This window comes from Salvelinus namaycush, chromosome 5 (genome assembly GCF_016432855.1).
Source record: "Salvelinus namaycush isolate Seneca chromosome 5, SaNama_1.0, whole genome shotgun sequence".
In the NCBI taxonomy this organism is placed as follows: domain Eukaryota; kingdom Metazoa; phylum Chordata; class Actinopteri; order Salmoniformes; family Salmonidae; genus Salvelinus; species Salvelinus namaycush.
This window is the reverse complement of record NC_052311.1, coordinates 28,564,158-28,579,886: the sequence shown is the minus strand read 5'-3', so window position 1 is coordinate 28,579,886 and position 15,729 is coordinate 28,564,158. Positions and strand designations below refer to the sequence as shown.

Sequence of the window (15,729 nt, the reverse complement as noted above, 5' to 3'; positions counted from 1 at the left end):
TGTTGAAGCACCTTTTGGCAGCACTACAGCCTCAACTCTTCTTGGGTATGACGCTACAAGCTTGGCACACTTGTATTTGGGGAGTTTCTCCCATTCCTCTCTGCAGATCCTCTCAAGCTCTGTCAGGTTGGATGGGGAGCGTCGCTGCACAGCTATTTTCAGGTCTCTTCAGAGATGTCCGATCGGGTTCAAGTCCGGGCTCTGGCTAGGCCACTCAAGGACAGTCCTGGAGCCACTCCTGCGTTGTCTTGGCTGTGTGCTTAGGAATGTTGTCCTTTTTGAAGGTGAACCTTTGCCCAACTCTGACGTGACACTTGGCAATCAGGCCAAAGAGTTCAATCTTGGTTTCATCAGACCAGAAAATATTGTTTCTCATGGTCTGAGAGTCTTTAGGTGCCTTTTGGCAAACTCCAAGCGAGCTGTCATGTGCCTTTTACTGATCAGTTGCTTCCGTCTGGCCACTTTACCATAAAGGCCTGATTGGTGGAGTGCTGTAGAGATGGTTGTCCTTCTGGAAGATTTTCCCATCTCCACAGAGGAACTCTAGAGCTCTGTCAGAGTAACCATCGGGTTCTCTGTCACCCCCCTGACCAAGGCCCTTCTCCCACGATTGCTCAGTTTGGCCGGGCGGCCAGCTCTAGGAAGAGTCTTGGTGGTTCCAAACTTCTTCCATTTAAGAATGATGGAGGCCACTGTGTTCTTGGTGACCTTCAATGCTGCAGAAATGTTTTGGTACCGTTCCCCAGATTTGTGCCTCGACACAATCCTGTTTCGTAGCTCTACGGACAATTCCTTCGACCTCAAGGCATGACTTATGCTCTTACATGCGCTGTCAACTGTGGGACCTTTATATAGACAGGTGTGTGACTTTCCAAATCATGTCCAATCAATTGAATTTACCACAGGTGGACTACAATGAAGTTGTAGAAACATCTCAAGGATGATCAATGGAAATAGGTTGCACCTTAGCTCTATTTCGAGTCTCATAGCCTCATAGTCTGAATACTTATGTAAATAAGGTATCTGTTTTTTTTATTGTATTGTGTGTAGATTGTTGATGAAAAATGTTGTTTTAATACATTTTAGGATACGGCTGTAATGTAACAAAATGTGGAAAAAGTCAAGGGGTCTGAATACTTTCCGAAGGCACTGTAGACCTATGTTTAAGTTTTTGACATCAGTCAAGAGTACTGATATAAGATAAGGGTCATTTTAGAGATGCAGTATATTTCATCATTTGAAACACATGACAACCTGGCCCTTTCATTGAGGCACAATAGGCCTACACAGCAAAAAACGTATTATTTCCACAATCCGATAGAACGGTTACTGATGTTGGGTCATTTTATTGGGTTATTTTCTGCTTGTTGGGTTGTTTTAGCAGTAACTCAACAGGTTGGGTACAAGTAAATGAATCTCACGACAGGCATTTGTAATCAAACCCCAACAGTCGGGTACCGGGGGACGGCAACTCTCTGCAAAACCCATTGCCACTTATTGTGCCACTGGACAGAGACAAACGGGTAAGTTAACCTTTATTTATAGTTATTTAAATGAGCTAATTGTTTAGCTAGATAACATGACTACCTCAATCGTTATTTCAAATAATTCTGGTGACTTTACAGCAATTGCTAGCTAGATAGCTTCTAGCATAAGCTAGCTAACGTCTAGGTTGAAGAAAAGAAGCTTTTCGGAATTTTTTTTTTGTCACGCCTACACACAATACCTCATAATGTCAAAGTGGAATTATGTTTTACGAAAGTTTTACAAATGAATGAAAATTGAAAAGCCGAAAGTATTCAACCCATTTTCTATGGCATGTCTAAATAAGTTCAGGAGTAGAAATGTGCTCAACAAGTCACATGAATAGCATTGACTCACTCTGTGTGCAATAATAGTGTTTAAAATGATTTTTGAATGACTACATCATCTCTGTACCCCATACATATAATTATCTGTAAGGTCCCTCAGTCGAGCAGTGAATTTCAAACACAGATTAAACCCCAACAACTAGAGAGGTTTTCCAATACCTCGCAAAGAAGGGCACCCATTGGTAGATGGGTAAAAATGTAAAAAAGCAGACATTGAATATCCCTTTGAGCATGGTGAAGTTATCACTCCAAAGATACAGGTGTCCTACTTAACTCAGTTAATTGACAGAGTGAAAAGAAGGAAGCCTGTACATGATACAAATATTCCAAAACATGCATCCTGTTTCCAACAAGGCACTAAAGTAATACTGAAAAAAAAATTGGCCTGAACACAAGGCCGTCATTGTAAATAAGAATTTGTTCTTAACTGACTTGCCTAGTTAAATAAAGGTTAAATAAAGTTTAAATGTTTGAGGCAAATCCAATACAACACATTACTGAGTACCACTCCATATTTTCAAGCATAGTGGTGGCTGCATCATGTTATGGGTATGCTTGTAATAGTTAACGAATGGTGAGTTTCAGGATAAAAAATAAACAGAAGGGAGCTAAGCACAGGCAAAATCCAAGAGTTCAGAATCCTGAATCCTGGTTCAGTCTGCTTCCCAACAGACACTGGGAGATGAATTCACCTTTCAGCAAGACCATAACCTAAAAAAAAGGCAAATCTACAATGGAGTTGCTTACCAAGAAGACAGTGAATGAGTGGCCGAGTTACATATTTGACTTAAATCTGCTTGAAAATCTATGGCAAGATTTGAAAATGGTAGTCTAGCAATGATCAACAACCATTTAGACAGAGCTTGAACAATTTTGAAAAGAATAATGACAAAATATTGTACAACCCAGGTGTGCAAAGCTCTTAAAGACTTACTCAGAAAGACTCACAGCTGTAATCTCTGCCAAAGGTGATTCTAACATGTATTGACGCAGGGGTGTGAATACTTATGTAAATTAGATATTTCTGTATTTCATTTTCATAAAATTTTCAAAAATGTATAATATTATGTTTTCACTTTGTCATTATAGGGTATCGTGTGTAGATGGGTGGGAAAATATATATTTAATCGATCTTGAATTCTATCAGTACCACAACAAAATGTGGAATAAGTCAAGGGGTATGAATACTTTGTGAAGGCACTGTATTTCTTCAGTTTAAGACATTGTTTCAAATAAATATATACAGTTGAAGTCGGAAGTTTACATACACTTAGGTTGGAGTCATTAAAACTAGTTTTTCAACCACTCCACACAATTCTTGTTAACAAACTATAGTTTTGGGAAGTCGGTTAGGACATCTACTTTGCGCATGACACAAGTAATTTTTCCAACAATTGTTTACAAACAGACTAGTTCACTTATAATTCACTGGATCACAATTCCAGTGGGTCAGAAGTTTACGTACTAAGTTGACTGTGCCTTTTAAACAGCTTGGAAAATTCCAGAAAATTATGTCATGGCTTTAAAAGCTTCTGGTAGGCTAATTGACATAATTTAAGTCAATTGGAGGTGTGCCTGTGGATGTATTTCAAGGCCTACCTTCAAACTCAGTGCCTCATTGCTTGACATCATTGGAAAATCTAAAGAAATCAGCCAAGACCTCAGAGAAAAATGGTAGACTATCACAAGTCTGATTCATCATTAGGAGCAATTTCCAAACGCCTGAAGGTACCATGTTCATCTGTACAAACAATAGTACGCAAGTATAAACACCATGGGACCACGCAGCCATCATACTGCTCAGGAAGGAGACGCGTTCTGTCTCCTAGAGATGAACATACTTTGGTGCGAAAAGTGCAAATCAATCCCAGAACAACAGTAAAGGACCTTGTGAAGATGCTGGAGGAAACAGGTACAAAAGTCTCTATATCCACAGTAAAACGAGTCCTATATCGACAAAACCTGAAAGGCCGATCAGCAAGGAAGAAGCCACTTCTACAAAACCTAAAAAAAAAAGCCAGACTAAGGGTTGCAACTGCACATGGGGACAAAGATTGTACTTTTTGGAGAAATGTCCTCTGGTCTGATGAAAAAAAAAATAGAACTGTAGTACATCGTTATGTTTGGAGGAAAAAGGGGGAGGCTTGCAAGCCGAAGAACACCATCCCAACTGTGAAGCACGGGGGTGGCAGCATCATGTTGTTGGGGTGCTTTGCTGCAGGAGGGACTGGTGCACTTCACAAAATAGATGGCATCATGAGGATGGAAAAATGTGGATATATTGAATTAACATCTCAAGCCATCAGTCAGGAAGTTAAAGCTTGGTCGCAAATGGGTCTTCCAAATGGACAATAACCCCAAGCATACTTCCAAAGTTGTGGCAAAATGACTTAAGGACAACAAAGTCAAGGTATTGGAGTGGCCATCACAAAGCCCTGACCTCAATCCTATAGAAAATTTGTGGGCAGAACTGAAAAACTGTGAGCAAGGAGGCCTACAAACCTGACTCAGTTACACCAGCTCTGTCAGGAGGAATGGGCCAAAATTCACCCAACTTATTGTGGGAAGCTTGTGGAAGGCTACCCGAAACGTTTAACCCATGTTAAACAATTTAAAGGCAATGCTACCAAATACTAATTGAGTGTATGTAAACTTCTGACCCACTGGGAATGTGATGAAAGAAATAAAAGCTGAAATAAATAATTCTCTCTACTATTATTCTGACATTTCACAATCTTAAAATAAAGTGGTGATCCTAACTGACCTAAGACAGGGAATTTTTTTACTAGGATTAAATGTCAGGAATTGTGAAACTGAGTTTAAATGTATTTGGCTAAGGTGTATGTAAACTTCTGACTTCAACTGTATATTGTGTTTCATCAAATGCAGGGGTGACCTGTGGAGTTTCATTGGACTTGTTGTTGTCTTCCATAGGGGGAGAAAAGGGCAAGTGACCTGGCAAAGGATGCTGAAACCCTTCTAATGGTAAGACAATGTAAAAAATATACTAGGCCAATAATAATTATGCTTTTCGACATCATACTTTTCTTGTTCTTTATGGAAATTGACATACCAATGCCCTAATCGAATATGTTTTAATATATATCAATAATTTGGGTTTTGTTTGAAATGTTGTTTTCCCCTATAGACCTGTTTTGTGATGTGGCCCTGAAGGTGGGACCTGCCATCCTGCGTCCATGGTCATACAGAATGGATGGGGAAATGATTCACCCCTAATAATACAACATGTAAGTATACAAGCTGTGGTCTTCCCAGGGGGGTCTGGGGGCATGCCCCCCGGGAGATTACATTTTTGTTGAATGACTGTGAGAAGGTCACTACTGGGGACATTCTACTCCAAAATGCATGAACATTTTATTATGTTCAGTTTCATTAATTATCTCTTGATCTCAATTACATCACCAGAGAATTCTATATTAAACCCAAATATAATTTAACTAGCGTAACGTTACTGCATCTTTGCTAACAATTATTACATACATCTATTAATAGCGTTTTCTCATAGAGATATTTAGAGGACGCAACATTCCATCTGTCCCATTATGGTGTCTGAGAGAATGGGCAGTGCCATTGAGGCCATCTCCATTTTGAAGTAGTACATTTTTCTTCACCTACTACTTCTATGAGTTGGTAAACAAACTGAAAGGGTGCACACTGCCACCTGAAGTGTGTTGTTTGAACAGGTATAAAGACAAGGTTGACGATTTACTGCCACCTGCGGTTATGGAATGTTTGCTCACAAGTATAATTCATTGTCTGAGCACTCCCGATGAACTGGATGGAATTGTGATCCTTCCTTAACCCATAGGAAGTCCCACCCAGTTGACAGTTTTTTTGTTGCAGCGACGGCAACAATTTAGCAGCAGCGATGCGCCAATGCTAAATTAATATAGGGGAAACACTGCTTGCTGGACCTTTTGAAATGTAGTGTATTTGTCTTTTTCTAACATTTATTTTACATCCCATGTGTTAAGGAATGGGGGTGGCGTATTGATGGGTAGGAGTTTAAAGTGTAAAGCTATTAAATACAACTATTAAATATTAATAATCACATTGACATTGTATGAAAACCTTTATTAGCAGGAAATAAAAATGATTTATGCTTGGCAATGCATTGTATTATCCATTACTTTCATCATTCAGTATCTAAATATTGTATTGTTGCTTAAATTAATGACAATAGTATTAAAATAGGGAGAAAATAAATACAAATAAGAATATAGATGGGCTATTATGAAACCAGCTATTGGGTTATAGTTAACCCAAATGTGGGTTGATTAGATAACCCATTGCATTGGGTAAAAAAATGATCAATTCAATGCATTGGTTAAAATAACCAATAATACAATTCATGAATTACCCTCATTATGTATGTCTATACAGAACAAAAATATAAATGCAACATGTAAAGTGTTGGTCCCATGTTTCATGAGTTGAAATAAAAGATCCAAGAAATGTTCCAGATGCAATTCTCTCCAATTGTGTGCACAAATTTGTTTATATCCCTGTTAGTGAGCATTTCTCCTTTGCCAAGATAATCTACCCACCTGACAGATGTGGCATATCAAGAAGCCGATTAAAAAGCATGCTCATTACACAGGTGCACCTTGTGCTGGGAACAATAAAAGGCCACTCTAAAATGTCTCTACCATAAGTTGTTTTAGAGAATTTGGCAGTACGTCCAACCGGCTTCACAACCGCAGACCACGTGTAACCATGCCAGCCCAGGACCTCCACATCCGGCTTCTTCACCTGCTGCATAGTCTGAGACCAGCCACCCAGACAGCTAATGAGTATTTTTGTCTGTAATAAAGCCCATTTGTGGGGGAAAACTAATTCTGATTGGCTGGGCCTTGCTCCCAAGTGGGTGGGCCATGCTCTCCCAGGCCTGCCCCTGCCCAGTCATGTGAAATCCATAGATTAGGGCCTAATGAATTTATTTCAATTGACTGATTTCATTATATGAACTGTAACTCAGTAAAATCGTTGAAATTGTTGCATTTATATTTTATTTCAGTATATATCTGTATAGCAGACGCAGTAGCCATCAGATATAAAAAAATGCATGTCGGTGTCATAGCATGCCACCAACATATCTCTATCTCTCTGGGGTTAGGCCTAAGCTTCTCTTCCTTTATATATACAGTACCAGTCAAAAGTTTGGACACACCTACTCATTCAAGGGTTTTTCTTTATTTTTACTATTTGTAGAATAATAGTGAAGACATCAAAACTATTAAATAAAACATATGGAATCATGTGGTAACCAAATATATTTTAGAATTTAGATTCTTCAAAGTAGCCACCCTTTGCCTTGATGACAGCTTTGCACACTCTTGGCATTCTCTCAACCAGCTTCACCTGGAATGCTTTTCCAACAGTCTTGAAGGACTTCCCACATATGCTGAGCACTTGTTGGCTGCTTTTCCTTCACTCTGCGGTCCAACTCATCCCAAACTATCTCAATTGGGTTGAGGTCAGTGATTGTGAAGGCCAGGTTATCTGATGCAGCACTCTATCACTCTCCTTCTTGGTCAAACAGGCCTTACACAGCCTGGAGGTGTGTTTTGGGTCATTGTCCTGTTGAAACAAATGATAGTCCCAATAAGCACAAACCAGACGGGATGGCGTATCGCTGCAGAATGCTGTGGTAGCCATGCTGGTTAAGTGTGCCTTGAATTCTAAATAAATCACAACAATTTCACCAGCAAAGCACCCCCACATCCTCCTCCATGCTTCACGGTGGGAACCATACATGCGGAGATCATCCGTTCACCTACTCTGTGTCTCACAAAGATACGGCGGTTGGAACCAAAAATCTCAAATTTGGACTCATCAGACCAAAGGACAGATTTCTCGCGGTCTAATGTCCATTGCTCATGTTTCTTGTCCAAAGCAAGTCTCTTCTTCTTATTTGTGTCTTCAGTAGTGTTTTTGTCTTCTTCAGCAATTCGACCATGAAGGCCTGATTCTCCTCCTCTCCTCTGAACAGTTGATATTGAGATGTGTCTGTTACTTGAACTCTGTGAAGCATTTATTTGTGCTGCAATTTCTGAGGAAATTCCACAAATTAATTTTTAACAAGGCACACCAGTTAATTCAAATGCATCCCATGTGACTAACTCATGAAGCTGGTTGAGAGAATGTCAAGAGTGTGCAAAGCAATCATCAAGGCAAAGGGCTACTTTGAAGAATTTCAAATATAACATATATTTTCATTTGTTTAACACTTTTTGGTTACTACATGATTCCATATGTGTTATTTGATAGTGTTGATGTCTTCACTATTATTCTACAATGTAGAAAATGGTAAAAATAAAGAAAAACCCTGGAATGAGTAAGTGTGTCCAAACTTTTGACAGTTACTGTATATATTTATTAAATTGTTAATATCATACAGTGGACACCTAAGCCTATAGGCCTATGCATACAATGCCCTGATACAAATGAACCGTGAGGTGGACAATTATTGTTTTAGGAAAGTAGCCTAAAAACCAATAGCAAAAATAGGTTTAGCATATGCTACACATCGAAACACATGTAATAGTGTTTTTGTAATTTGTTATAGGCTGTTTTTAAGGATACGTAAATGTGGCTCATTTGGCCAATATCCCTCATTTATTGATGTTGCTGGCTGCGCCAGGTTGGATATGAACGCATATGGATGTCCGGTAAATTCCTCAAATGTCTGGTAAATTAAAATCTTCCCGGTCATGTTGTCCGGCGCAAAATTTTCCAAAAGGTAACTCTGAAATGGCATATTGTTTTTATGAAGATTTTCGAAAATCTGTCGCCAATTGGATGAAAACGTAGCTAGTGCGCTAGTCCAATGTCACTTTGATTATGCTTGTACATCATGGTTCACAAGCAGCCCCAAACATCGAAAGAATAAGCTACCAGCCAAACAAGCTTTTAAGAAATATACTTAAACTCCTCCCTCATACTCATCTGGAGGTTGAGCATTTTTTCTTCTCTATCTCTGTAATGTGTCTGTATCTATCTAAAAAATATTGACCACAATGGAAATAAGTCCCCGACTGTATCGTGTATATATTGTGTATTTTATATTTGTGTATATATTTTTTTTAAACAGACTAATAAAATATATAAATCCAAACTATGCAGCAGCCAATGGATGAATGGAAAGAGACATCTGTTACAAAACACCAAAACTTTAATGACATTCAGATATTGTCAAGCCAAGCCTTCTATATTGGGTAAGCCTACAAGGTAGGGAGGGATGTATTTTCTGTTTGTCGAAATTTACATAGTCTATTTATTGTGGTGCTGAAAACGCAAACCATGATATTGAAGTGCCCGAAGTTAGTATGCTTTGTTATTGGTTGTGTGGTGCATTGGCACAGAAACCTGTCGCTGGAATATTCTTTGCATATATTTTATATAATTATAAATATGGCATCATAATGTAAAAAATCTGCTTTCCCCATAGCTGATCAATGTATGCAGCTGACTCTGATTGTAGTGTAATGAAACAGGCAGGGAGAGTGAGCTCGTCTATGGTGGTCAGCGAACCCCTAACCTTCTGGCTCGTAGCCCTGCTTGGCACCGACTGGGCCACAAAAGCATGCTGAAGTGGCAAAGTCGATATCCACGTTTATAAACAAAGGGTCGCTACAGTTATTCATATTTGTGGTCTTAAACATTATTTTGAGTTACTTCTGAGGAGGGAGGGCGTTCAATTTATTTTACTGTACAAGGGGAAGGTCATGTGAAGACATTTGTAACGTTGGGGAAGGGAAGTGCATTTTTTTTAAAAAGACACCTCAAGTTGGACCAGCCCCTCCCCCTGGTAAATTTCGATCTGTCCCCTACTGAATGTGAGATGAATCCATTTTTGAAAAATATGCATTATGTGTTCAGAAATTCAACCTTTATCTCATATAATATTCAATACTATTGGCACCATGTGATGTATGAACGCCTTTTTATTGAGTGATTATCATGATGACCAATATATGTGCATACAATAAGTAATGTTTGATGTTTGAGAAGTGTATCAGCCCAAGTCCTGTTGGCTGATAGTTCAGAGAGATAAGCATTTCAATATTTGAAGTGACCTACACGTTTTCATGATGAATTATGATGCTGATAATCACTCCTCTCATATACGCCATTACAGGTGGTAATTAACAATTAACAACACCTCTTTCACGTTTTGGAGCATTGATTAATTGTTTTCATAGAGTTGTAAATGCTGAGGTAAAATAGGTGTGAATGATCAAGGTTAGAGGATCAGCCTTTCCACCAATTTAACACTGATTGCAAGTGTCAACGAGTGTCAGGTGGATACATCTTACAGTTAACTTGAACAGGCTTGTCCTAAAAATACACTGGAATGTTTCGCCACTCGATATAATGAGGCTATAATATGCGAGCTGAGAACCTATAAGTTATATTACCTTGCAAGGTCAAACCGCCTAAAGACTGGTCTCGAAGCCTGTGTTGTCTGCTTAATGCAGAATAGACACAATAGCGTACGCCAAAACGTTCAGCAGGCCACGCGTTCATACAGTGACATCTAGAAAAAAAAGCCTTTGGCACATCTGGCTTTCCCAATTTCGGATACCTTTAATCAGGCCAGCGCAGGATTCTTACCTAAATCATACGCAGGTATACACTAAGTAGCTTATGGAATACAATATCACAGACTTGTGAATGACATAACTGTGATATATACACCCGGTTATAGCAAATGTCTAAATGTCTGGTTGTCTAAATGATAATGGAAGTAAACAAGTTTGTTGTTTAACAATGACCTATTTCTTTCCTGTCTCCCGGCCGTTGCTGCACAGTGATGCACCCCACCGGATACATTTTCGTCTTTCTACTATTTCGCAGCCTTCATCTCGGTGAAGGTAGCTAGCTATTGGAGTGTAGGATCATTTGCCCATTGCCCAACACCATTCACTCGCGAACAGCACTGAGTGTTGCATGTCGGCTGACAGACTAGTCGTTGACATATTGCCAAATATCAAAATAGAACCAATATACACACCACACTACACGAGCTACAGAATAACACGACTGATTGTTGTTCCTTCCTATCGAGCACAAGAGGAACCAGGTTGTCTCCACATTGCATTGTGTCAGAGCGGGGTTACCCAGAGACCTCAACGACAGAGCGAAAGCAATCCCGGTTGTGGCCGGCTGCTCCGGTCTTTAGCTATCGACTAGTTTTGGTCACTGCCACTAGCAATGAACGTTTGAAGCCATAGGCTCAAAAAACGTAAATACAGTGAATATACATTTGCACACTCCTGTGCACATTTGACTGGTGATCAAAACAATCACACTTAAAACAGCAAGTTTACAGTGAATGAAGCCACAATGTTTTGTTTGAGGCCTCGTCAAAATTACTGTCGTTCCCTTTCAAAATGGGGCTTAGGCTACCGAGAGTAAATTTGGTCGATTTATGGAATATTCGAACGCCTCGTCCAAACAACCTAGGCCTGGGATACGGCTGCTATAGAGTAGTAGCTACAGCATGGCATGTCCCGTCTGAGTTCGCGGTTGCCATTACCTGACATAATGTTTACGTTGAGAACGTAGTAAATCATGCAAAGCATGAAATATGCCACCACCAACTATGTAAAAAGACGATGACTTTTGTTCATATGTGCGTAAAAGGATTGGACCTGATGTAGGCTATACCATGGAGGCAGAGAACAAGTTGGAGACGATGCTCTGAGTTGGCAGGTTGAGGATGCCACGATGTGTAAACTCATGGCAGATGGAAGATTAATGTTATAATGAAATACAGTGAAACTAGAATTCACGACCTTTTTTGGTTGTAGTAGCCTTAGCAAAATATAATGTGTGCCATTGCCGACTGAGACAGGAATTCACCCCAAGAAACATGTGACACGTTTATCCTCACTTGAAGACTTTACGTTACCAAAATGCATACCTTGAATACCGTTAGACAGGTTTGTTATGGCCTGTAAGTGGATTTACAAACTTTACTGTACACAATTATTCACAGCAAAAGTTTGGGAGAGTTGACTGTTGCCCTCTATGCCGTTGTGCAATGCCCCCCTTATTGCCCCCTGCTCTCCAGTACGCCTTTGTTATTAGTAATCGCATGGTATCGCACCGCCTTACCTTGCGCTCCAAACTGCCCTTTCAAAGCTCGCAAATTGAGCTTTTCACACCACGACAAGTGATTGTTTGAGACTTGGTGACTTCTGTTAAAGGTCAGGAATGTGATTTTGTGGTAAAATAATTCCAGTGTGACATGTCGGCTTCTCCTCGCGATCTTCTCTCATCGCCCGTTTTCAGACCGCAGCAGCTGGAGATGAAAATCGCGCACCCTGGGTCCTAGCGCCGACAGAGGCCTACAGGTGAATAACAGGTGGTGACCGTAGTCGAGCCCTTATATAATTGTAAATTCCTATTCAAAACATGGACATTTTTGGAATCATCTTTGGAAATTACAACCATCCCTTCTAATATGGAAATAGGTCTACCACAACAGCCAAACTCTGATGACCCAAGTGATGTTATGGCTGCAAGTGTGTGTTTATGAACCATCATTAGATAGCTGACAGAATGGTATAGTTATTAAGCATAGGCACATCATACTATTTGGCTACTGGATATTTCTTCCTGACAATGATATGAATGTAAGGAAAGATACTAAACTATAGGAATAAAACAATTGTGGCACTAATTTGGGATTTTTTTCTGCAATGCATAACACATGATCACTATGATGACATAAAATACGTGTTGTGTAAAAGCTTACATTGTTATCATGAGGGTTTGGACAGGAGTGTCCATCTTCATATTACTGTAAAGTTATTATTGCCATTCAATAAGAATGCACATTTCCTTTACGTCGCATTCTAGTGCCCTATAATTACACCCAAGACACAAATAACTTCGGCAGAATTCGTGTCTCAACGTAGCTGTCCTGTTTGCACAAAAATTTCCCAAAATTGCGTTATTACATATGCGATGTGAAGAGAGGACAAACAGACACTTCGTTTAGTTACTGAGGTTTAGAGACTTGAGTGAAGCTAGCCACAATAAGGATTAGCAACAATAGTGGGATTTGCATTTCGCCATCAAAATAAAAGTCCCCTGTTGAAACATCCAAACGGATACAAATAGTGGAATAAGGCCATATTTGGACTAGATAATGTTAAACAAGGTATGTTGTTATATAACGTAAAAATAAATACAATCATTTATTTATTTGACAATAAACAGAAAAAACATTGTGGATTTATTAAACTGCATAATTGCATTGGGTGTGCTGCAACCTATTCTGTACATAAATCCGAGGACACTCCATTTAGTATATGTTACGTTTGGTATAGTTACATTAGACAGATGGTTACTTATTAAGGCAAAAACGAAAGGAGTGTGGTTAACACGAACTTCTAGCAACTCAAAGTTTGCGAGTTCAAATCTCATCACAGACAACTTTAGCATTTTAGCTAATTAGCAACTTTTCAACTACTTACTACTTTTTTTAGCTACTTTGCAACTACTTAGCATGTTAGCTAACCCTTTCCCTAACCTTGACCCTTTTAGCTAACCATTCCCCTAACCATAACCATTTAACCTAACTCCGAGACTTAATCATAACCCCTAGCCTAGCTAACATTGGCGAGCTAGCTAATGTATGCAATCTAACCACCTAGCTAAAATTGGTAACATATATCATACGTTAGCAAATTCGTAACATATTGTATGTTTTTCAAATTGGTAACATGTTGTACGTTTTGCTAAATTCGTAGCATATAATACGAATTGTAATTCGTAACATATATTACGAAATAGGTGATGGACATCCACAAATTAATACATGCCATCATACTAAATGGAGATTTATTTACAGAATATTACGAACTGCTCTGAGACCAGGTTGGGCAAACATTTATGCACTGCACAGCCTTGCCTATGGCGCCTTATTGTGACTAATCCTTATTGTGGCTAGCTTCACACAGGTAGATTATAGACCTCAACCTTCCACTCGATACGGGTGACTAGAGTGGCAATCCAAGAAGCCAGTCAAGTATAATGTAGGTATTAGGCAACCAGTTTTACCTCCCCATAAACGAGAACCCTGTCGATAGCCCGTGTGGTGGTCACGAGGGTGTGTCTCACCGTGCCCTGCTTTCCTCATTTGTACAAAACAGGCGACGGAAATGGATAACAGTTTGTCATACTGTACCAACATGAGTTGGTCCGACGAACGTGCTGTACAGAGAGTAGTGACTGGAGAGCCTTTCAAATGTTCTCAAATTTATAAAACCGTTATTATTGGTCAATTCACTTTAAATAAATAACCATGTGGCTCAAATACACAATCCGTCATAACCAATGCATTCCGGACATTTCACAAGGGGAAAGAAACATGGTGTCAGTTGAGCCTGGTAAAAGTTTCGGTTTTGCACAACATTGTGCGCTAAAAACCTATGGATCCAACTCAACGAGAGGTATGTCAGTGCCGGTACGGATTAAATACAGTTTATTATAGGCCAGCATTTTAATGTTCATGCAACGTGTACATTTGGAAATTTCTAGATCAAGTTCGTATTTGGTGACTATTTATGGCGCAGGTTTTATGCCGCAGATGGTGCTGAATCAAAGCAGAAAGCTATAATACTAACATGCCACAACTCAGCACTAAACCAAATAGCTTGCCATTGCAAATGCAGTTGTACACACGACTGCACTCCCCGGCATTAATATAGGCCTATACAGCTAATCATTTCCAACAAGACTGCAATTCCATGCGTGTCTCAAAAATGAAGATATTATCATCTCATAATATTTCAAGTAGTTAAATACATCTAATATAGGTCAAACAATACAAATTAATGAAAAACATTCAGAACTACCGTGGCGTCGTCATCTACAAGAACAGTGTATTTGACAAACGTTACCACCTGGTTCCATAGTGTAGTGGTTATCACGTCTGCTTTACACGCAGAAGGTCCTGGGTTCGAGCCCCAGTGGAACCACCACTTTTTGATGACCTAGATAAAACATTCAACGCTCCATACTGATAGCTAAATGTAAGCTAATACACACATCACAAATCAATATCTAAGATCTGTTATCTAACGAATATTGTAGACATATGAGAACAATATTTGTTCTCAGATAATCACAGATTTAGTGGTCACTGGTCTACAGTACATGCCGCCAGTATGGCACCAAACTTCCTATGTATTATCTCAATAACAAACAAGCTGCCTATTGTAAACTGCATTGTTGCCAGTGGTTCCCAAACTTTTTATAGTCCCATACCCCTTCAAACATTCAACCTCCAGCTGCGTACCCCCTCTAGCACCAGGGTCAACGCACTCAAATGTTGTTTTTTGCCATCACTGTAAGCCTGCCACACACACACACTATAGGATACATCTATTAAACATAAGAATGAGTGTGAGTTTTTGTCACAACCCGGCTCGTGGGAAGTGACAAAGAGCTTATAGGACCAGGGCACAAATAATAATATAATAATAATCAATAATTTTGCTCTTTATTTAACCATCTTACATATAAAACCTTATTTGTTAATCGAAAATTGTGAATAACTCACCACAGGTTAATGAGAAGGGTGTGCTTGAAAGGATGCACATAACTCTGCAATGTTGGGTTGTATAGGAGTCAGTCTTAAATAATTTTCCACACACAGTCTGTGCCTGTATTTAGTTTTCATGCTAGTGAGGGCCGAGAATCCACTCTCACATAGGTACGTGGTAGCAAAGGACATCAGTGTCTTAACAGTGTGATTTGCCAAGACAGGATAATCCAGAAATCAGGCAGTGGCTTCTGATTAAATTACATTTTCACTGAA

At 39.4% G+C, this 15,729-nt stretch overlaps 1 protein-coding gene and 1 non-coding gene across 2 annotated transcripts in view; one reads left to right on the top strand and one right to left on the bottom strand.

Annotated features, from left to right (window-relative positions):
- Nucleotides 1–12,271, bottom strand: part of bcorl1 (BCL6 corepressor-like 1) — a 36,118-nt gene extending 23,847 nt beyond the window's left edge. The window contains exon 1 of the mRNA XM_038993899.1: nt 12,015–12,271. The gene's annotated coding sequence lies outside the window, so the exon portion shown is untranslated. The remainder of the gene's footprint in view (nt 1–12,014) is intronic.
- Nucleotides 12,272–14,814: 2,543 nt separating this feature from the next.
- Nucleotides 14,815–14,887, top strand: trnav-uac. Its single transcript has one exon. It is a non-coding gene; the product is annotated as a tRNA-Val (tRNA).
- Nucleotides 14,888–15,729: the final 842 nt, after the last annotated feature.